Genomic DNA, 23,343 nt, shown 5'->3' on the forward strand with positions numbered 1-23,343 from the left:
TCACTTTATTGCCTAAAACAGAGGTTGAGTGCTGGATTGAGTGAGAGCAGATAAATTAACGCATGCAGGCGCACTCCACATCACGAGCTGAGAAGTGTGTATGTGACAGTCTCCATTCATTTGCGTTATAGTTCGAAATTTCCAATTCCACAGTTAAACCATGTATATTATGGCAATGCACAAAGCCACTGTCACTTCTAAATTATTGCCGAAATTACTATCTCTGGATCAAAAGTAGGATCCCTTTGCACTTTTTCCAAGCAAGTTTTTCTCATGTAGTCTTGATGCTAAGAGTTCTGAACCATTTTTTGATAGTCCCAAAGCTCACGCCAAACTGTTTACAAGTGTGCCAAGGGCAATGGAAGTATCATGCGCTGCTGATAAATGACAAGCCACAATGAAATTAAGAATTGTTGGTTTAATGTCAACGCGTTTCGGAGTCACTCCGATTCCTTCTTCAGGATAAACCACAAATAAAAGTAACAGATAACATATAAGCAGGTTAGAACATGAAAAATTCAAAAAGGAGAGGAGGGAGGGGAAATACACAATCACAACCTGTCGTGGACAAAGTTCAAACATAAAAAAACGGATATACAGAGAAAGACAGACATATCATTTCATTATTAAATAAAGTCAACAAAAGAATCAGTAAAAGAAGATTCTATTATATATAGACAAAATCTTGCATCGGGTTTGAACTCCATATATTCAGAGGAAAAGATCTCAGATGGATCTGTGCAGAGCGTGAGGCTATCTCTCAGTACAGACACTACATGTGACAGGTTTCCAGATGTTGGGAAAAAATGTATGAGTGTGGTAAAAAATGTGCAAATAATCAAATATATATATATAAATATATAACATCCCAATTTTTTTTTATACAGATTTTATCCTGTATGTAATTACCCTATATCTTTTTATTCTATTATCTGTGTCCCTCTAATTTTATTCATTTTATATGACCGTTGTCTGTTTTGAATTCATGTGTCAGTTATAATATATTTTTTTTTCATGCTGAGCGTTGTTGGCTTACCTGTTCTTTGCCTTGGCGGCGTGAGTCTCTAGCGGTTCACACGCTTTGAACTTGGATAACCCCAACTCACATTGAAGGGGATTTTTGGCTCCCTGGCTTTCAACCCAGTTTTAGGTGATGACTCATTCAGGGACAGCACCTTTTTTTGCCCTGCTATCCCTGCACATAACTGTACACACAAATAATAGTTCATTCCCGCCACAGTTTTTTCATACACATATACTCTCCATTCAATACAATAACTTAGTTTATATCTCTAATATAAATACAGCTATATATTTATAATGTTAAAATAATATTTTATTACATTTTCTTTATATAAATTTGAGACATTTACTATTTTTAATACCCTCAATCTTTAATCCAAAAAAAACAAAAACTGTATAAAGTAATATTTATTGCTAAATCGCTCACAAGCCTAGTACTAATGATGACTATTTATTCTTCTTTTAAACCCAATATATCCCCCTGTCCCCTAATTGTCCTAAATTTCTATAATCTATTATTATTGCATGAAGATTTTTATTCCAATTCTCCTTGTCCCTTTATTCCTGTTCTTCACATTTGTGATTTACTGAATTGAACCCACAAATCACTCTTAACTTCATCTCATCGCGTGCCGCCAACTCATCTGTTCTTTCGCTATTGCTGCCTAAGACATCAGCAGTTCCCACGCTGTGAACTGAGATAAACCCAATTCACAAGTACTGAGCATTAGCTGGAAGGGGATTTTTTGTTCCCAGGCTGTAGATGATTCATTCAAGGAAAGCACAGTTCTTAGTGTCTGCTCTCCTTGCACATATCATATATACTGTATATAACTATACACACACACACACACACACTATTAAAAATGTAGTTTTTTTATTCACATATACTTTATTTCTATCAATTTAATACAATAATTTCAATCTTTTTCTATAAATAAAATAAATAAAGAGCTATATACTGTATTATTGTGATAATGTATTAAATTTTCAATATAGTAATTGGATACAATTATCTATTATAAGATTTCAGACTTCTTACACTAATAAAAAATTGTACACCGTAATAATCCTTTATTTTATTATTAAACCACCCACACAGACTATATTGAGTTCAAACCCGACACAAGATTTTTTTAAAAAAGCTCACACGAACACAATTCTTCTTTTTTCTACACAAGTCTGTATATACAGTGGGGGAAAAAAAGTATTTAGCCAGCCACCAACTGTGCAAGTTCTCCCACTTAAAAAGATGAGAGAGGCCTGTAATTGACATCATAGGTAGACCTCAACTATGAGAGACAAAAGGAGAAAACAAATCCTGAAAATAACATGGTCTGATTTGGAAAGATTTTTTTTTCAAATTTTGGTGGAAAATAAGTATTTGGTCAATTACAAACAAGCAAGATTTCTGACTCTCACAGACCTGTAACTTCTTCTTTAAGAGGCTCCTCTGTCCTCCACTCATTACCTGTAGTACTGGCACCTGGGTGAACTTATCAGTATAAAAGACACCTGTCCGCAACCTCAAACAGTCACACTCCAAACTCCACTATGGTGAAGACCAAAGAGCTGTCGAAGGACACCAGAAACAAAATTGTAGCCCTGCACCAGGCTGGGAAGACTGAATCTGCAATAGGCAAGCAGTTTGGTGTGTAAAATCTTCTTTTACTGATTCTTTTGCTGACTTTAGTTAATAATGAAATGGTATGTATGTCTTTCTCTGTATATCCGTTTTTTATGTTTGAACTTTGTCCTCGACCACGTGATTATATTTCCCCCCCCTCCTCTGCTTTTTTTTTTTCATTTTTCATGTACTTAACCGCTTATATGTTATCAGTTGCTTTTATTTGTGGTTTGTCCTGAAGGAGGAGTCTGAGTGACTCCGAAACACATTCACATTAAACCAACAATTCTTCATTTCATCATGGCTTGTTATTTATCAGCAGCGCAGGATGGTTCCATCACCCTTGGCACACTTGTATATATGTCCTTTGGAAGCTTCAACTGTGTTTTATGCATTTATAGGTGCGGTGTCTCACACTACCACTTAAGGTGAGCACCCCCTACCCTTTTGTTTTCTCGTTAATACTTGGATAAGACCCTACTGCGCTTTTGCATTGTTTATCTAGTGCCAAATTGTTCAACTCATGCTGGTCAAATTGCTTAAAAACTGAGACATCTTCAATTTCAAAGTCTTCATCATTGCTGTCACTTTGTTCTTCAATATAATGTTGTTCTTGAAATGAGGGTGGTTCAAGGACAACTGGCCATGGGATTTCATCTGAATGAGGCACTGGATGTGATACTCTATTTTATATTTCTTTTTCTTGTTATATCCTGAAGATTCCACTTTACAAAAGTAACAGTCACTGGAATGATCTCTTGGCTCTCACCAAATCATAGGTATACCAAATGGCATCTTATCATGTGGTCCCTACGTCCACATCCATAAACTCTCGACCCGCTGCTTGCACACCTTGTGAGGTGCCAAGACTTATCTTGCGGCCAAGTTTTTTTTTGAAATATGAAAAATAGGCTTGTTTGACAAATGTGCTGATGTTCGTCCTTTGACTGGGAATGGTGAAAGGAATCAGGGCTGTTCAGGCGATTACAACGAGAAATAGCAAAGACAGACATCATGTGAAAGAAAGGAAAGAAGTGTGTCATGGGGATTCACTTGCTTTTAGGCAGCTGGTAGTGTTCACACAGGCACATTGACCAAGGAACTAACAGGGAGGTTTATTGAAATGAATAAACTTCCAGGAGAACAGAAAAACAGACATTCTTTGTCTGACATTAAGGAACAAATCCAGGAACATGCGGTCTCACCCGTTCAGCAAAAATGTCTAGCTCCAAGAGGTCCATTCACCTCTCTTTCAGGACAGAGATGACGGTCTCTCATCCGTGTAGCAATCAAGAACATTACTCTGCAGCTCCCAACAGAATCCACACACTACTTTTTCGACTTTTTTTTCCCCTGGTTCTAGTGAAAAGCTATGCAGGTGCCTCTAATCAAACCCTGCAGAGCTGGGATTTAACCCTGTCCTACCTGGCTTTGCTACAGTGTAAATAAATTCTGCTATCCCCTTTTATACAGACTTTAGGAATACGTTTCACTATATAGAGCAGCTCTCACCACACTGTCTCACATGTAACTGAATAGCCTAGACAAATAACAACCTATTGCCAAAATCGGCCTTCACCCCTCCCAACTTGAGGGCGGTTCGCTGTCGGCCAATAGGAGAACATCAGTATTACCCTCGATGGAGCCTAGAGTAATCGCATTAAGATAAGCTGTAGAGAGAAAACTTGACTTGATAGTTGGCCCAGCTATTAAGGGGTGGAGGAGGTGGTTTTTTTTTTCTTTCTTTTTAATTTTGCCTTATATACACACAAGTCATTATACTGGAAAGAATGTTTCCTAACATTTTTTTCTTGTAAAATCCATTTTATCTTTGGTTTTGTATGTTTTATGGTCAGTCTGTAAAAGTGGAGCAATACTCTGACAACATCGATCCAAGCAACAACCTGAGAGTCAGATGCGTCCAGGCGTCTTCCCCATGCTCTTCTCATTACATTTGTTTCCATCCCTTTCAGAGATTTTCCTGCCCCCTACCCCACAGCCCTCTTGTTAGGGAAAAATGCTCTAGTTTCTCACCGACTTCCATTATAGTAAGCACTCGAGCATTTTAGTGCTCTATTATCACTTATGGCTATCATTTTGTAAGTTCAATTACAACATTTGCCTAGAGCCCCTCTTATTCTAAAAAGCTGGTATTATCAGAAACACTAAAGTCATAACTAAAGTTTGCTTTAAATCAATCATGTATTTCAATGCTAGATCAGTAATACCTGATATATAAAAATACAGGACCAATATTTATCAAAATATAAAACCAAATTTTATTCCAAAGCAAATTAAAATCACCAAATAATTCCAGGGCACATTAGACACAATGGAAAAAAGTGAGAGAGCCACAGTTTACTACTAAAAATTCAGTAACTGAATCAAAAATTAAAAGGTGTATATTTAAGGATAAAAGATATAAATATTCTGATGGATACCTCAGAATAGAAAGCAATATCCAAAAGTCAAAGACTATGTAGTTATGGCAGAATGAGAGACCTGACTCAAGCACACAGAAAAAAAACTGACACGGGTTTCGCAACTGCTTCTTCATAGTTGTTTTAGGTTATGAAATATGTTGCGGATATTTAAGATGGAAGCTTCCGGAACATCAAGCATGGCTTTATAGAGGTTCTCACAACTCATCTCCAGGATCCAGCAAAAATCTTCCACCAGTGATGAATCTAAGCCACATCGACCTACCAGTCCCCCTTACCTGCAGGCTCTGCCTCAAACTGCATGAGACGAGTAGGTTCCTCCTACCATCACTGCTGCATAGCTGCGGGATTTGAACAGTCACACTGATGGACAAGCTCAGTGCAGCTTTCTGCACTGCAGCATTACTGGGACTGTCATCAGACTCTCAATCTGTGGCGAATTTGAAATGCAATTATCTTGCGGTATCTGACTGACATACTTTGCCTCAGAGTGATGAGACCCTCCTGTCGCATGAGCCAAGTGTCTTCAGCCACCTACTGACACATCACCCCGGGACTTGATCATGTAGGTGCTGATACAGACCTTACACGGGGGGGCAGACAAATGCTGGTCCCGGCTCCCTTGGCCTCCTCTGTTACAGGTCCCAGATCTATTCAACCCTCCAACAATAGGACTTTGAAATCCGTGACATGGGAATACTTTACCTCCAGGTGAGTAGCTCTTCAAGTAGACTATATTACACAATTTATATCAAGAACAATAGAATATATATACGTCTTTAAGCTCTAATAGGCCAATGGATGTCCCACTAAGCTGTCTTGTGGACCCATATATATAATAATTTTTATTTCTATAGCACCAACATATTCCACAGCACTTGACATTTTAGAGAAGACTTGTACAGACAATAGACTATAATACATAATTCAAGAAATGCCAAAAGGAGTGAGGGCCCTGCTCTCAATCTTACAATTTATGAGGAAATAGCAGGGACACGAAAGGTGTATAGATATATATTGTAGCAAAGTCAGGTAGGACTGCACTGAATCCTAGCTCTGAAGGGTTTGATTAGATGCACCTGTAGTGTTTTGCTAAAGAGCCAGGCCCTGTATCAGTGAGAGTGGATAGTCAGTGGCTGTGTCACTAGTCAGTGGCTGTGTCACTAGTCAGTCAGTCTGCTGGACGTTGAGCAGAGACGAGCGTGGAGATGCCGGGAACTGTCCCGTGGCCTAAGAACTTTGCCTGTGTGAACGCTGCCTAATGTCTACTACCTGAGTGAATCCCTAATATAAATATCTATATATATATATATATATATATATATCTATCTATATATATATATATATACACACACAGTACCTTGAAAAAGTATGCATACCCTGTGACATTTTCCAATTTTTTTTTCACATTACACTCACAAATTTAAATGGATTTTATTGTGTTCTGTGATAAACCAACTCAAAAGAAGAAACTATTTGTGAAACATAAAAGCAAATAAATGATTTGCAAAATATTTTATGTCTCCCGGTACTTATCTACACGCAACCTCCGAACCTCACAAGATCTCCTTCTCTACTCCCCGCTTACCTCCTCTTCCCATAATTGCATACAAGATTTCTCCCGAGCATCCCCCCTACTCTAGAACTCTCTACCCCAACATATCAAACGCTCGCCTACCATGGAAGCCTTCAAAAGGCACCTGAAGACCTACCTCTTCCAACAAGCCTACAACTTGCTGTAACCCTCGCTCCACCATACCGCTGCATGTCCTGCTCTACCCTCACCTACTGTAAGCTCACCCATCCCTTGCAGATTGTGAGCCCTCACGGACAGGGTCCTCTCTCCTCCTGTACCAGTCAGTTGTATTGTTCAAGATTATTGTACTTGTTTTTTATTATGTATACCCCTTTTCACATGTAAAGCGCCATGGAATAAATGGAGCTATAATAATAAATAATATCATCACATTTAGAGGCTGAGATTTTTGCCCCTTCTTTGCACACTCGCTCTAGCTCAGTGGAAACGTCTGAACAGCAAATTTCACATCTTGCCACAGATTCTCAATGGGATTTCGGTCTGGACTTTGACTGGGTCATTCACACACATGAATATGCTTTGATCTAAACCATCCATTGTAGCTCTGGCAGTTTGTTTAGGGTCGTTGTCCTGCTGGAATGTGAACCTATGCCCCAGTCTCTAGTTTATTGCAGCCTCTAACAGATTTCCCTCCAGGATTGCTCTGTATGTGGCTCCATTCATCTTCCCATCAACTCTGAACAGCTTATCTGTCACTGCTGAATTAAAGCATTCCCCAGCATGATGTTGCCACCACCATGTGTGACAGTGGGGATGTTTCTTTCAGGATGATGTGCAGTGTTAATTATCTGCCACCCATGGACTTTTGCATTTAGCCAAAAAAGTTCTACTTTGGTCTCATCTGACCAGATTACCTTCTTCTATATGCTAGCTGTGCTCCGCCACACATGGCTTTTTGCAAACTCGACTTCTTATGGATTGCTTTCAAAAAGGTCTCTCTTTTTGCCACTCTTGAAAGGCCAGAAATGTGGAGCATATTAATAGTTGTCCCATTTAGAGATTCTCCCACCTGACGTGTGGATCTCGGCAGCTTCTCCTAAGTGACCATGTGCCTCTTGGCTGCTTCTATAATTAATGCTCTGGAATGTCAGTTTAGATGGATGGCCATGTCTTGCTAGATTTGCAGTTGTGCCATTCTTCTTCCATTTTTGATGATGGATGAACCACTGAGATGTTCAGAGCTTGGACTATTTTTTTTTAATCATTCAACCCTGCTTTACTCATCTCCACAACTTTATCCCTGATCTGTCTGGTGTGTTCCTTAGTTTTCATGATGCCCTTTGATCCCTAATGTTCTCAAACAAACCTCTGAGACCTTCACAGAACAGTTGTATACTACAAACAAATTACACACAGTTGGACTCAGTTTACTAATTATGTGACTTCTGGAGGCAATTGGTCACTCAGGATTTGTATTTAGTGGTATCAGACTACAAGGGGCCGAATACAAATGCCCCGCACTATTTTCAGATTAATGTTGAAAAAACAAAACAAGCAAAAAAAAAAAAAAAAAAAAAAAAAAAAAAAGTATCATTTCCTTTACACTTCACAAATACTTGCTACTTTATGTTGGTTTCATGTAAAATCCCATAAAAAACAAACAAAACATTTTTTAGGCGTCACGTGAAAAAATGTGGAATGGTTCATGGGGTATGAATACTTTTTAGACACACACACACACACACACACACACACACACACACACACACACACACACACACACACACACACACACACACACACCTCTATAGATAGATACGAGGTATAGTAGAAAATTTTGTTTTCATATTCAGGTAGAAAAATTATTGAAGAAAATTTAACTTACTACTTTGCAGTGTAATCACCATTGACTTCAACACACTTCTTCTACTTTGACTCTTGTGATCGGATGCCCACAGAATAGGAGACTACTTGCTGCTGCAAGAACCCTGTTGTTGCCTTTTTGATTGCATTATCATCAGAAAATCAATGCCTGCACAGAAATTTTAGGGTTCCGAAATGGAAAGTAATCATTGGGAGCCAGGCATGGACTGTAGGGTGGGTGGTTAATCTCCATGAAGCCACATTCTCTGATAGAAGCTTGTGGCTTGCAAGACTTGGGAGCTGGGGCATTGTCGTGAAGCAGCAACACACCTGCCAATAACTTCCCACGGCATTTCTCTATGATTGCCTCATGTAATGCCTTCATTGTTGAAGCATAGGTGTCTCCAGTAATTGTAGTCTCCTGTGGCATGAATCCTACTAATAAAACTCCTTCTGCACCCCCCCCCCCCCAAAGAAAACAGATGCCATGATCTTTCCAGCCAACTGCTGGACACAAAATTTCTTTAGAGTTGGTGATCCCTTTTGCTTTTATTGAATGAACCCTTTGTTTGGTCTCAGGATCATGTTGGTGGACCCATGTTTCATCACATAATTCAAGAAAAGAAGTCTCCTGGATTTTCTCCAAGCATGTCGCAATTCTCTTGGGCTAAATTGCTGGTGATATGCTTTATGCTCAGGCCTCAACATTTGTGGCATTGGCCTGGAACTGACCTCTGACATAATCAAAACATCATAAATTATACTGGAAACCGTGCCAAATGAAAATGCCCAATTTATGAGCTATTAGACTGACTTTGACCAGACAATCTTCCAAAATCATGGCCTCCAATAAACGGCATTTTTCCTCTGAAGATGGGTTGCCCTTCAATTGATTCCCTACCCCATTGAAACGGCTTGGCCCAAAACTTTACTTGATAGTAGGAAGGTGATCTTCACCATAAATACCTATCATCCTTTCATGGATTCCATAAACTTGTATTCTTCGTTTGTAAGGAATTTAGTCACAGAACAAAGCTCCAAATCCTTGTTCTTTGTAGAGCCACACTGTACTGCCCTTGCCATCCTGCCATTTCCAGTGCTTTCACCAGACTGAACTGCTACTGTAAAAATAAGTAAAGACACTGGTGCCCAAGGGGATAAGTACTGCTGAAAGAAAACCAGGTCCTGTCTGGCAAACCCATGGGGAAAGGTAATGAGATAAAAACTGGATACGGTCACACTAAACAGTTAATGAATGGACCTGAAACAAACAAAAGTGCGATGATAAATAAATCAATAAGAATTGCTCAGATAATCCCTTCAAAAATCATGATTATTCAAATTTGCGCACAGGTATTTATGATCAATACCTCTCTATAAATAGAAGCAATGTGCGATGTTCCAGTTTATAATGCTACAAATAGTTACCACCGCAGACCTGACATTTCAGCTAACAATCATACATGTGAAACAAAGAGGAGTAACAAAAATAAGACCTACAGTTTGCTGATATAGCATCCTTGTTATACATTGCTCAAAAAAATAAAGGGAACACTCAAATAACACATCCTAGATCTGAATGAATGAAATATTCTCAGTGAATACTTTGTTCTGTACAAAGTTGAATGTGCTGACAATAAAATCACACAAAAATCATCAATGGAAATCAAATTTATTAACCAATGGAGGTCTGGATTTAGAGTCACCCACAAAATTAAAGTGGAAAAACACACAACAGGCTGATCCAACTTTGATGTAATGTCCTTAAAACAAGTCAAAATGAGGCTCAGTATTGTGTGTGGCCTCCACGTGCCTGTATAACCTCCCTACAACACCTGGGCATGCTCCTGATGAGGTTGCGGATGGTCTCCTGTGGGATCTCCTCCCAGACCTGGACTAAAGCATCCGCCAACTCCTGGACAATCTGTGGTGCAACGTGACGTTGGTGAATGGAGCGAGACATGATGTCCCAGATGTGCTCAATCGGATTCAGGTCTGGGGAACAGGCGGGCCAGTCCATAGCTTCAATGTCTTCATCTTGCAGGAACGGCTGACACACTCCAGCCACATGAGGTGTGGCATTGTCCTGCATTAGGAGGAACCCAGGGCCAACCGCACCAGCATATGGTGTCACAAGGGGTCTGAGGATCTCATCTCGGTACCTAATGGCAGTCAGGCTACCTCTGGCAAGCACATGGAGAGCTGTGCGGCCCTCCAAAGAAATGCCACCCCACACCACTACTGACCCACTGCCAAACCGGTCATGCTGAAGGATGTTGCAGGCAGCAGATCGCTCTCCACGGCATCTCCAGACTCTGTCACGTCTGTCACATGTGACCAGTGTGAACCTGCTTTCATCTGTGAAGAGCACAGGGCGCCAGTGGCGACTTTGCCAATCCTGGTGTTCTGTGGTAAATGCCAAGCATCTTGCACAGTGCTGGGCTGTGAGCACAACCCCATCTGTGGACATCGGGCCCTCATACCACCCTCATGGAGTTGGTTTCTAACTGTTTGTGCAGACACATGCACATTTGTGGCTTGCTGGAGGTCATTTTGCAGGGCTCCTGCAGTGTTCCTCCTGTTCCTCCTTGCACAAAGGCGGAGGTATCGGTCCTGATGCTGGATTGTTGCCCTCCTACGGCCCCCTCCACGTCTCCTGGTGTATTGGCCTGTCTCCTGGTAGTGCCTCCCGCCTCTGGACACTAGGCTGACAGACACAGCAAACCTTCTTGCCACAGCTCGCATTGAGGTGCCATCCTGGAGGAGATCCCACAGGAGACCATCCACAACCTCATCTGGAGCATGCCCAGGCGTTGTAGGGAGGTTATACAGGCACGTGGAGGCCACACACAATACTGAGCCTCATTATGACTTGTTTTAAGGACATTACATCAAAGTTGGATCAGCCTGTAGTGTGTTTTTCCACTTTAATTTTAGGGGTGACTCCAAATCCAGGCCTCCATTGGTTAATAAATTTGATTTCCATTGATGATTTTTGTGTGATTTTGTTGTCAGCACATTCAACTTTGTACAGAACAAAGTATTCAATGAGAATATTTCATTCATTCAGATCTAGGATGTGTTATTTGAGTGTTCCCTTTATTTTTTTGAGCAGTGTAGTTCACTGGAGGATGGGGGTTATCCTTGTACCTCTGAATGCTCCTGTGTGTACTGGTGTCCACTGTAGGGGTCCTGTATCCAGAAGCAATTAGAAATAGACATGGTGCAGCAGGACGCTGTGAGTCTTCTGGTAAGTCTAACAAGTCTGTGCGACCAGGGCGCTCCGGCTGGTAGCTTCCCTGGTATCTGAGTGGGAGAATGCTGGAGTAGCGTGTGATATCACAGTAATAAGATACGAAGTCCTGCAGTGTCCACAACCTACGCGTTTCGAGGAAATCTGTTCCCTACCGTGGACGCCAGTACACGCAGGAGCTTTCAGAGGTACAAGGATAACCCCCATCCTCCAGTGAACTATAACAAGGATGCTATATCAGCAAACTGTAGGCCTTATTTTTGTTACTCCTCTTTATGTTTCACATGTATGATTGTTAGCTGAAATGCTCGGTCTGTGGTGGTAACTATTTATAGCATTAGAAACAAACTTTTTAATAGAAAGAAATTGGTGAAATATTTCTATTCTATTCGCAAGATCTATCGCTCAAACAGATTTGCGGTGTTAGCAGAAACACCACATATTTCTTCTATTTATAGAGAGGTATTAATCATAAATCCTGTGCGCAAATTTGAATTGTGATGTTTGAAGGGATTATCTGAACAATTCTTACTGATTTATCATTGCACTACTTGTTTTTTTGTTTCATGTCCATCTTTATCTTCATTTGTTGCTGACCTCCCCTCAAATTTCATATATTTACTACCTTTTCCAACTGTACACTGCATATATCACCTAAATTCAAGAAGAGGAAATTCTACATTACTGGTTAATTTGGCCTATTAATAGCATAAAACTGTCATCTAATGCTTTATTAGTGCAACTGCCATCAAAACGAATATCAACCATGTATGCAATCTCCATCACCAATTAGCCTTCACCCGATGATGGGGCCTACGTCCGTTCGGTCCTACACTAGGAGAGGGGAAAGGGGAGAACATAGGAAAAGAAAAGGATGGAAATTGAAAATAATATTGAGCAAAGGATTTCCCTGGGGCTAGCATATTGATCCCTACAAAAATGTAATTGTACAGTCATAGCCAAAAGTTTTGAGACTGACAAATTTTGGTTTTCACAAAGCTTGCAGCTTCAGTGTTTTTATATTTTTAGTTTTTTAGTCAGATGTTTCTTTAGTTACTAACGTACAATTATTAGTAAGTTTTTCAGTTTTATAGATAAATACATCAAATTTATGTAAAGACTCAATATTTCCAGTGCTGCCTCTTATTCTCCAGAATTCTGCCCTTCCCTCCAGCAGCTTGATCTCAGCTTCTGGGCCAGATCTTGACTGATAGTTGCCCATTCTTATCTAATTGGTGCTTGGAGTTTATCACTATTTCTGGGTTTTTGGTTTGTCCACAAGCTTTTTAGGATGGACCACAGATTCTTAACAGGATAGAGATCTGGGGTGTTTCCGGTCCAAAGACCCAGAATATCCATGTTTTGCTCATCAAACCACTATCTTATCACTTTTGGCTTGTGAAATGGTTTCCATGCTGGAATAAGCATTGATCATCACATTGGATTCAAGCCTGTCCCAAGAGCAACATCTCCCTTCAACCAAGACCAATTATTCCAGGCCTTGTTCTTAGTCCTAACTGAGTGAGCCCTTTCCATGGTGACAACCCCCCCCCCCCCCCCACATGAATGGTCTCAGGATGCTTTACTATTGGCAAAACACAGGACTCATGATCGCGCTCACCTTTTGTTTTCTGGACAATCATTCTAACGGATGTCCAAAAAAAGTCTGAAGAGGCTTTTTTCAAACAAAATAACTTTAAAGAAGTACAGGGACTGAATTGTGAAAGACTGGGTAAAAGTTATTTTCTCTAATGAATTATCCCCCATTAAAGAGTAATTTCAACCTTTTCCCGGGTTATGGCATACGTCATATGTTGGATTCCTTAACTTTAGTATAAGCTCGCAAGCTGAACCAGCATCTTTCCTGGCATTTCATAGCTGAATAATTCAGCTATAATCTGCCTCCAACAGCTGTGGACGTATTGGTGCTCCACCTGTGGATGTTAACCTGTTAAATGCTACTGTCAACAGCGTCAGTTAATGCACGCCAGAATGGGGGAGGCTTAGTAGCGAACGTGGCCGCCACACAATTGCAAAAAAATACAATGTTTTGATTGCCTCTTATTGCATCTAACCCAAAATGGTATCATTAAAAAGGTCAGCTCAGGGAGCAAAGAGTGAGTCCTAACACAGCCCCATATCGGAAAAAATTGAAAACATTACAGGTCTCAGAAAATGAAGACACAAAAGTCTTAGTTACTTACCGGTAACGTGATTTTTTCAGAGCCCATGACAGCACCACGAGAGGGAATCCGCTCACCAAGGACAGGAAACCACAGCCTCGAGCATCCTTCTCCCAAAGGTGAGGTCGGACGAGTCACCCATGTGCAACCTATAGTGTTTGAAAAAGGTATTTGGAGAGGACCAGAAAGCAGCCCTACATATCTCCTCTATGGAGACACCCGTTGTCTCCGCCCAGGAGGTCGCCATGGCCCAAGTAGAATGGGCCCTCAGACCCTCTGGTACTTCCTTCCCACTTGATGAATAGGCTAGAGCAATAGCGCCCCTGATCCAATGAACAATGGTGTGTTTCGAAGCCCTACAACCTTTTTTTTTACCCCCTGGTGAAAAACAAAGAGGGATCTCTCCTTCCTAAACCCTTCAGTGACAGATAGGTATCTGATTATGCACCTCCTAACATCTAGGGTGTGTAGCTTGTCCTCTACCGGATTTTGGGGGTTGGGACAAAAGGAAAGTAGAATAATCTCCTGGATTCTGTGGATGCGGGTAGCTACCTTAGGGAGGCATGCCGGATCTGGTTTGAAGACTACCCTATCCTCCAGAATCTGAGTGTAGGGTGGAACCGAGGAGAAACTCTGGATATCACAAACTCTCCTAGCCGAAGTCAGTGCTACCAGAAGAGCTGTCTTAAATGAAATGTCTCTTAGGGAGGAACGAATCTAAGGGCTCGAAGGGAGGGCCAGTTAATGCTGTTAAGACCAAATTCAAGTCTCAAGGCATTACGTTGGAACTTGAGATGGGTCTAGATCTAAAAGATGCCCTAATAAACCGAGAAACCCACAAATTTTTTGCTAGATCACAGTTAAATAAGGCTCCCAGTGCCAATACCTGTACCTTTAGGGTACTTGAAGACAAACCCAGCTCTAGTCCATTCTGAAGAAATTCCAGAATCTGTCCCACAGGGGCCCCATCCTCCACCTTAGCCCCCGATAAAGTTAAGAATTTTTTCCAGGTTCTCACATAAATGCGTGTGGTGATAACTTTCCTGCTACACAAGAGGGCGTCCACTAAATTTGATGAGAAACCCCTTCTCCTCAATAACGCACTCTTAAATTCCACGCCGTCAGGTGTAAATTCAGAGCGTGAGGATGGAAAACCGGCCCCTGAGAGAGATCCGGAATCTCTGGAAGGACCCACGGATCTGAAACTGACATCTCCCTCAGGCAGTAGAACCAAGGCTTCTTGGGCCAGAAGGGGGCTATCAGTATCACTCTGGCCTTGTCGGCCCTGATTTTCCTGATGACAACTGGAAGAAGGGATAACGGAGGGAAGGCATAACCCATGCTGAAGTCCCAGGGAATTAGGAGGGGGTCCACTACTAGAGGATCTTCCCTCAGGTTCAGGGAACAGAAAACTTCCAGTTTTCGATTCTGTTTTGTGGCAAACAGATCCACCACAGGGAGTCCAACTCTGAGTAATCTGAAAAAAAGACCCTTTGATTGATAACCCATTCTCCTCCTTTTAGCGAGTTTCGACTCAAAGTCCGCCTTTGCATTCTCTTTTCCCTTTATATGCAAGGTGGTAAGGGAGAGGAGATGTTTTTCTGCCAACTGTAGCAACCGGTCTGAAACCTTCAAAGTTTTTGATTAGGTGCCCCCTTGGTGGTTTAAGTACGCCACAGCAACCCGGTTGTCCGACAAAATCTTAACATCCTGGACCTGCAGGGACACAAGGAAGCAGTTTATAGCTTGTTCCACAGCTAACAACTCTTTATTAGAGGAAAGATTTCTTTCCTCCCTAGACCAGACACCCTGGATTATCTCTTCCTCTAGATGGACTCCCCAACCTGTAGGACTTGCATCTGTGGTGACTACACAAGATGGATATATCACCCATGGGACACCTCTGGACAGGTTCCGAACATCCATCTACCACCGAGGAGATAAAACTGACCGGGGGGGACAAGGTAAAAAAACCCTCTAGATGCTCCTTGAGGATAAATTCATTGTGCAGAACTTCCCACTGCAGGGTCCTGGAATGGTACTGTGCCCATAAAACTGCTGGGAAACATGAGGTTAAATTCCCAACAGGGACATTGCTCTTCTGAGAGACATGGAGGGGTTTTGAATAGCCGCCTCCACCAGGAGCTGTATCTTCCTTATATTTTGACTCTGGAAGACGGGACTCCTGCAGTTCTGAGTCCAGCACGACACCCAAATACTGCTTGGTCTTCATGGGCTTAAGTATAGATTTTTCTAAGTTTAGTAACCAACCAAGGTTTTTCAGAGCGACCATTACTTGCTCCAAAAGTGTACTACAATGAAGGAAGGAATTTCCCACCACCAGGAGATCGTCCAGGTAGGGAATGATGAGCACATCTTTCTCCCGAAAATGAGCCATAACCTTGGTAAAAATTCTAGGAGCCATCGCCAGACCAAAAGGAAGGGCCGCATACTGAAAACCGTAATTAGTCTTACCGGTAATTGCATTTCCAAGAGTCCATCCTGACAGCACCATGGATGACGTCCTTCTTATCCTTATAGGGACAGGAAACACAGAGGTTAAAAGCCCTCCCCTCCCTCCACCCCTCAGTGTTATTTCTAAGTACCACACCAGGATCGTTGCAACAAACAACATTTTTTTTATTACAATTCTTTATAACAATGTTACTTCACACTGTATATAACATGAAAGGGAGGGAACTAACTGTGCTGTCAGGATGGACTCGTGGAAATGCAATTAGCGGTAAGACTAATTATCATTTTCCAGGACGTCCCCCTGACAGCACCATGGAGAATACCAAAGTATTGATTTTAGGGTGGGACCACTGCATGGAGAACTTTCCTACCAAACACCATTCTTTGACCGGCTACCACATCTAGCTTGTAATGTCTAGAAAATGTACTTAGGTTAGACCAAGGTGCAGCAGTACAAATCTGCTCCACCGAGGCCCCCATCTCTCTGCGCAAGAAGTGGCCATTGATCGAGTCAAATGAGCCCTCAACTCAACAGGAGGAGACTTTCCTTCTGCCACATAGGCTAGACCTATTGTAGACCTAATCCACCTGGCAATTGTCTTTTTTGACACTTTACCTCTATTTCTACCCCCAAATTGGACAAACAAGTTGTGATCCTTTCTCCAACCCTGGGTGGCCTCTAAATAAGTGATGACTGCTTGTCTAACATCCAGGGAATGGAAGAAGACTTCCTTTTGATTTTTAGGATTTTGGCAGAAGGACGGAAATACCACTTCCTGATTTATATTATGGGTAGAAGCAACCTTGGGTAAAAAGGATGGATCGAATCTAAGAACTATTTTATCTTCATAAATCTGTAAGTACGTGTCCATTGTGGATAAGGCCTGTATCTCCCCCACCCTTTTAGCAGTTGTAATCGCTACCAGGAAAGCTGTCTTAAAGGCGAGTCTGCCTATAGTCAAGTCCTTGGACGGCTCATATAGATGTTTACAAAGAGCATTAAGTACAAGATTGAGGTCCCAGGGGGCAACAGATCTCTGAACCGCCTTGGAAAACCTAGCTATCCAAGGATTCGCTGCCAATTGCATATCAAAGAATACACTCAGGGCGGAGACCTGGACTCTTAGAGTATTTAGTTTTAAACCCCTGTTAAACCCGGCCTGCAAAAAATCCAAAATCTTATGGATATTTGGGTTAGAAACATAGATAGCTGAATCTCCCCAATACTGAGCAGATTTTTTTCCAAATTTTACTATATATGGCCGAGGTCACCGGTTTACGACTGGCCTGTAGGGTTGTTATCACCTGATCAGTAAGGCCCTTGGACTTCAAGATCTGCCTTTCAGCATCCATGCTGTAAGATGAAATCTGACTACTTCCTGGTAGAACACAGGACCCTGATGGAGAAGGTCCTTCCTCAAGGGAAGCTGGACAGTGTCTTCTAGTGCCATCTTGGCCAATAGAGGAAACCAGCTCCTCTTTGGCCAAAAGGGCACTATCACTATTATCCTTGCCTGGTCTTCCTGCACTTTCCTTAGTACCCTCGGTATCAGAGCTGACGGAGGGAATGCATACAACAGGCCCCTGTTCCATTGCTGGGATAGGGCGCCTATTCCTTCCAGTTTGTCTAGTGGATTTAGGGACTAAATCTCCTGACCTTGGTATTTTCTCTGCTTGCAAAGAGGTCTATTTCTGGAGAACCCCAATGATGCGCAAGGTCGAGGAAGACCTGCATATTCAGTTCCCACTCTGTGGGACATATCCTTCGTCTGCTCAGGAAGTCAGCTATCTGATTCTGAGCCCCTGCTAAGTGTACAGCTGTTATAGATAGGGTTATTCTTTCTATCCAAAGAAACATCTTTGTATAAAAGGCTCTGCAGTAAGGGGTGTCTTGGGCCTGCCTGATGCCGCAGAAAAGCCACCGCTGTTGTGTTGTCTGACAAGACATTTATATGTCTTCCCAGAAATAATGGTCTGTTCTGGCAGAGAGCTTCCCACACGGCTCATAATTCCCGATAATTTGAGGACCTTGCACGAATTTCTGGGGACCAGGTTCCCTGAAAGAGCTTCCCCTCTATGTGGGCGCCCCACCCTGACTGACTGGCGTCGGTGGTAATTACTATGGCTGGAGAGGGGATCCAAGGTACTCCCACCTGGAGGTTTTTTGTAAGCGTCCAAACTAGGGACCTTCTTACCACTCTGGAAAGGGGCATTACTTTGTCCAATGATATCTGACGCCTGTCCCAGGCCGACAGAACAGCTCTTTGTAGATGTCGGGCATGAAACTGGCTCCATCTGACACATGGAATGCTGGCCGTCAGTCCCAGGATCCTCATTGCACTTATGATGGAGCAATGATTCCTTGGAAACTGAATAATCTCTCTGTGACCTCTGCTTTTCTACAGGTAGAAATGAGGTTCTTAGGCAAGAATCCAGAGTAACTCCCAGGAAGTTTTTTCTTTCCCCGGGATCTAGGTCTGATTTGTCCCAAATTTATCAGCCAACCCCATTCTTGGAGGCTGGAAATGTATATCCTTACATGGTCTAGAAGCTCCTGACGAGACCCCCCCACCAAAAGGAAATCGTCGAGGTAAGGGACTATGATGATTCCCAAACGTCTTAAATGGGCTACTACTTCTGTTATCAGCTTTGTAAACACCCGAGGGGCTGAGGCCAGACCAAAGGGGAGACATCTGAATTGAAAATGGTGCATCTGATTTCCCAATTTTATAGCAAATCTCAAAAATTTTTGATCGATGGGATGAATGGGGACATGGTAGTACACTTTCTGGAGGTCTAAGGTACACATCACGGCCCCTCTGTCTATCAGGGGAATACTAGACTGATCTGACTCCATCTTGAATCGCTTGTCTCTCACCCAGTGGTTTAACGGTTTTAGGTTTATTATACACGTTTCCCCTGAGGGTTTCTTGATGGAAAAGAGTCTTGAGTAGTGTCCCTGGAACCTCTCTACCCGGGGAACCGGACTTATGGCCCCTATTTTTAAGAGTTTCTGTACTTCTAACCACATGGGTGAAGTACCGGACACTGGCTGGGGATTGGTGAGAATAAACCTCTCCAGGGGTAAGTGGGCAAATTCGATTTTGTATCCCGAGGATACGGTCTTTAGAATCCAAGGATTCTGTGATATTTTTTGCCAACCTCTGAAGGACGACATTAGACATCCCCCAACGCGTATGGCGTCATTGCTTCCTCGAGCCGGATGCTGAACTAAAGGGGGGCCCTCTGCCCCTGTTCCCCTTGGGGTAACTCCATCTGCCGGACTTTCCTTTACCCTTATAATCTGGCTTATGCGAGGAGCGGGCTCTCCGAAAGGACTGGTACCTATGAGGCTTATCCTTGGGAAACCCTTTGTTTTTATCAGACACTTTTTCTAAGATGTCGTCTAATACTGGCCCAGATACCCTATCCCCCGAAAAAGGAATGGAGCATAATTTATTCTTTGACTGGTTATCCCCAGACCAGGTTTTCAACCAGATAGCCCATTTAGTTGCATTAGATAAGGCGCTGTTTCTGGCTGCAAATCTAACGGACTCTGCCGAAGCGTCGGCCATGAAACCTGTAGACATCTTAAGGAGGGGAAGGGATCTGAGAATAGCTTCTCTAGGAGCTTTTGATGTTAACTGCTCTTCCAGATCTTCTACCCACAAACACATTGATCTGGCTACAGAGGTGGCAAATATTAGTTTTTATGATAGCCGCCGATGTCTCCCAGGCCCTTTTTAGAAGGCCATCCGCCTTTCTGTCCATAGGATCCTTCAGGCTGGACAAGTCTTCAAAGGGGATTGAGGTTTTCTTGACCACCTTTGCAATGGGAACGTCGATCCTGGGAATCTCTTCCCAGGGTTTAACGTTCTCTGGCTCAAAGGGAAGGCGTAATCTAAAGTCTTGTGGAATTACAAGTCTTTTTTCTGCATCCTCCCATTCTTCCATGATCATGAAACGGATGTGGTTATTTACGGGCAAAACCCTGTGTCTCTGGGATCTTAACCCCCCGAAAATTTCATCCTGCACTGTATGCGATGGCTGGGTGTCTTCCACCTGCATAGTGTCTTTGACCACTTTTAGCAGTTTGTCTGTGTCCGCCGCTAAGAAAAGATCTCTCTTCCCCTCCTCCGGTGGATCTGAAGCTATATCTTCCTCCTCCTCCTCAGAAGCAAAGGGCTGTAAATCTTCCTCTGAGGATAGCTCCATCTCCCACCTCGGTCTTTTTGCCCGGGGACCTGGCTGAGACATCTGGGGGGAAACTAGACCCGAAATGGAGGCCCGGACCTCTTCTCTGATGATTGACCTCATATCTTCACAATTTTAGCAGTGCAGCCTTCGCATAACTGTTTAAGCTATGCTTCAGGCCACCTGCAATAACATATGGGGCATCTCTTCATCTCCCCCCAGCCCCCCGACTTTTTATCCTTCTTTACCGTCGTTGGTGGGTTAGCGGAGCCTTTATCCTAAGATAGGGGAACAGCACTGTGTAATTTAGGAGGCGACCTTTTGACTAATACTGGTGGTTTACCCTCTCCCCCCCCCAGATAGTCCAACCCCCACTCACATGTACCATTGGTAGTTCAGATGGGGTCTCTGGCTTCCCTGCTGGGCTGGAGACTGCATGATGGAGGATTTGGGAAAGCCGGACACAGGCAAGCTCTTTTATACTTACTTGTCCTTTGTCTTCCCTGCCTTTTGCGTTCCATCCTAGAACGCACGCCGACTGCCGCTTTAAAATTTCGCGCTCTGCCTCGCGCGCACTCCCATGAGGTCACCGGAAGTGCGCGCACACGTGGCCGGAACCAGGTGCGGAGGCAGGCGCTGGAGCCGAGAGCCCTCGCCAGAGGGAAGCGGCTCACGAGTCAGGGGCAGCGCTGCACTGACCAGGCTGCTTACCAGGAGGAAGGAGAAGTTCTGAGCCGCCCGGTCCATTGAGCCCGCATGCAGGTACGCTCTTCTGCGCACCACACCTGTCTGTTCCTATCCTCACAGGGACAGGAAAAACACTGAGGGAGGGAGGGGAGGGCTTTTAACCTCTGTGTTTCCTGTCCCTGTAATAAGGACGTCCTCCATGGTGCTGTCAGGGGGACATCCTGGAAAGTGTCTTACCACCCCCTGTAATTTAACTGCCACCCTGAGGCGTTTCCGATATCCCTCATGAACGGGTATGTGATAATACGCATCCTTACGGTCCAGGACAGCCATGTAACACTCAGGAAAAAGAAGAAGTTTTATTGTGGAACTTAAAGACTCAATTTTAAACGATGGTACTCTCAAATACTTATTTAGGGCTTTCAAGTTTACAATCATTCTGAAGGAACCATCGGGCTTTGGGATCAGAAAGAGAGCAGAGTAGAACCCCTTCTCCTTTTCTGGACCCAGAACCCCCTGCAAGACAGACTTCTGTACGAGTTCTTGGACTTCCGATTCCAGAGCCAATTGCTGCACGGGGGAGGAACGTGAGGGGGTTACCATAAATCTCTGTGGGGGTGCATATTGAAAATCCAATCTTAACCCTGAACTGACCACACCTAGGATCCAACTGTTGTTGGAAATACGTTTCCAGGCGGGAAGAAAGGATGACAGCCCACCCCCCCACCCCCACTTGGGGAACGAGTCATTGTCCTTTCTTCCGGGGTCCTTGGGAGGAGGAACCAAATAATGGCCCTCTACCTTTCCCCCTGCGGGGCTCGTATCTATCCTGTTCTTTAGTGGATTTCCTCTGGACAAACTTTTTCTTCCGGAAAGAACGCTTATATGATGGTAGGGAAACTGACGGAAAGCCTTTTTTTAGTGTCCCCTGCCTTCTCCAGTATCTCATCCATTGATGAACCAAAAAGATAACCTCAATCACAAAGTATGGAGCAAATTCTCGCTTTAGCTTGGAGATCCCCCGGGCAATATTTTAGCCATAAGGCCCTGCGAGCTGCGTTGGACAAGGCCGCTGACCTGGCCGCTAACCTCACCGCATCTGCAGAGGCATCTGCCAAGGCGGCCGCTGTGCCCTGGATTAATGGGAAATTAGATAGGATGTCCTTTCTAGAAACCTTAGACTTTAGCTGGGACTCCAATTGCTGCAGCCAGACCATGAGAGATCTGGAGGTACATGTTGATGCTACTGCCAGCCTTAGGGTTCCTGCGGCCGTCTCCCAAGCCCCCTTGAGGAAGGCATCCGCCTTTCTATCAAGTGGGTCCTTTAGAGCCCCTATATCATCAATTGGTAAAGAGGATGACTTACAGGCCTTGGCAATGGCAGCGTCCAGTTTTGGGGCTTTATCCCATGAAGAAGATGGCTTGTCGAAGGTATACTTCCTTTTAAGCGAATGAGCAAGGGAACCCTTCTTTTCTGGCCTTCTCCACTCCTTCTGCACTAACCCCTGGACTTTATCCACCAATGAAAAGCATCTCCTCTTTCTTTCGTCCAGACCCCTAAACACCAGGTACTGCACCAATCTCTCCGCCCTTGTATCCACAATTCCCATTGTAGAGCGGACTGCTTTCACTAAGACGTCCACCTCATTCAGGGGAAAGCAATGGCGACTTCAGCCTTTGTCTGAAGAGGATGCTGACTCAGATGAGGCCTCTGAGCTAACTTCACCCTCCGAAACCGGGGAACTGTCTGAAGGGGAGTCCACCGGACTTTTCCTGCTTGCCAGGGCTTTGGAGACTTCTGTTTTAACAAGGGATTTTAACTCCGCTGAGAGGTTGGGGGTCTCTTCAGTCACCATTTCTCTAATAAATGACTGACTGAGCCTCTTAGGGTAGGCGTCTGGTAATAGGGCTCTACATAAAACGCATTCTTTGGGTTTTACTTTAGAGGCACACTTCTTCCCCTGAAAGACAGGAAAAAGAAGGGGACGCTATTACCCTAGTGAACTTTCACGAAGATCACTTACCCCACCAACAGGTTAGTACCGGGATGGACGAAGGAT

At 43.4% G+C, this 23,343-nt stretch overlaps 1 protein-coding gene across 1 annotated transcript in view; it reads right to left on the reverse strand.

Annotated features, from left to right (window-relative positions):
* LOC141270572 (uncharacterized) overlaps window positions 1-23,343 on the reverse strand; it is a 215,872-nt gene that overhangs the window by 159,369 nt on the left and 33,160 nt on the right. The window lies entirely within an intron of this gene.

The sequence above is a fragment of the Phyllobates terribilis genome, unplaced genomic scaffold, assembly GCF_046119375.1.
Source record: "Phyllobates terribilis strain yellow unplaced genomic scaffold, ASM4611937v1 Scaffold_5__5_contigs__length_657084704, whole genome shotgun sequence".
NCBI lineage: Eukaryota > Metazoa > Chordata > Amphibia > Anura > Dendrobatidae > Phyllobates > Phyllobates terribilis.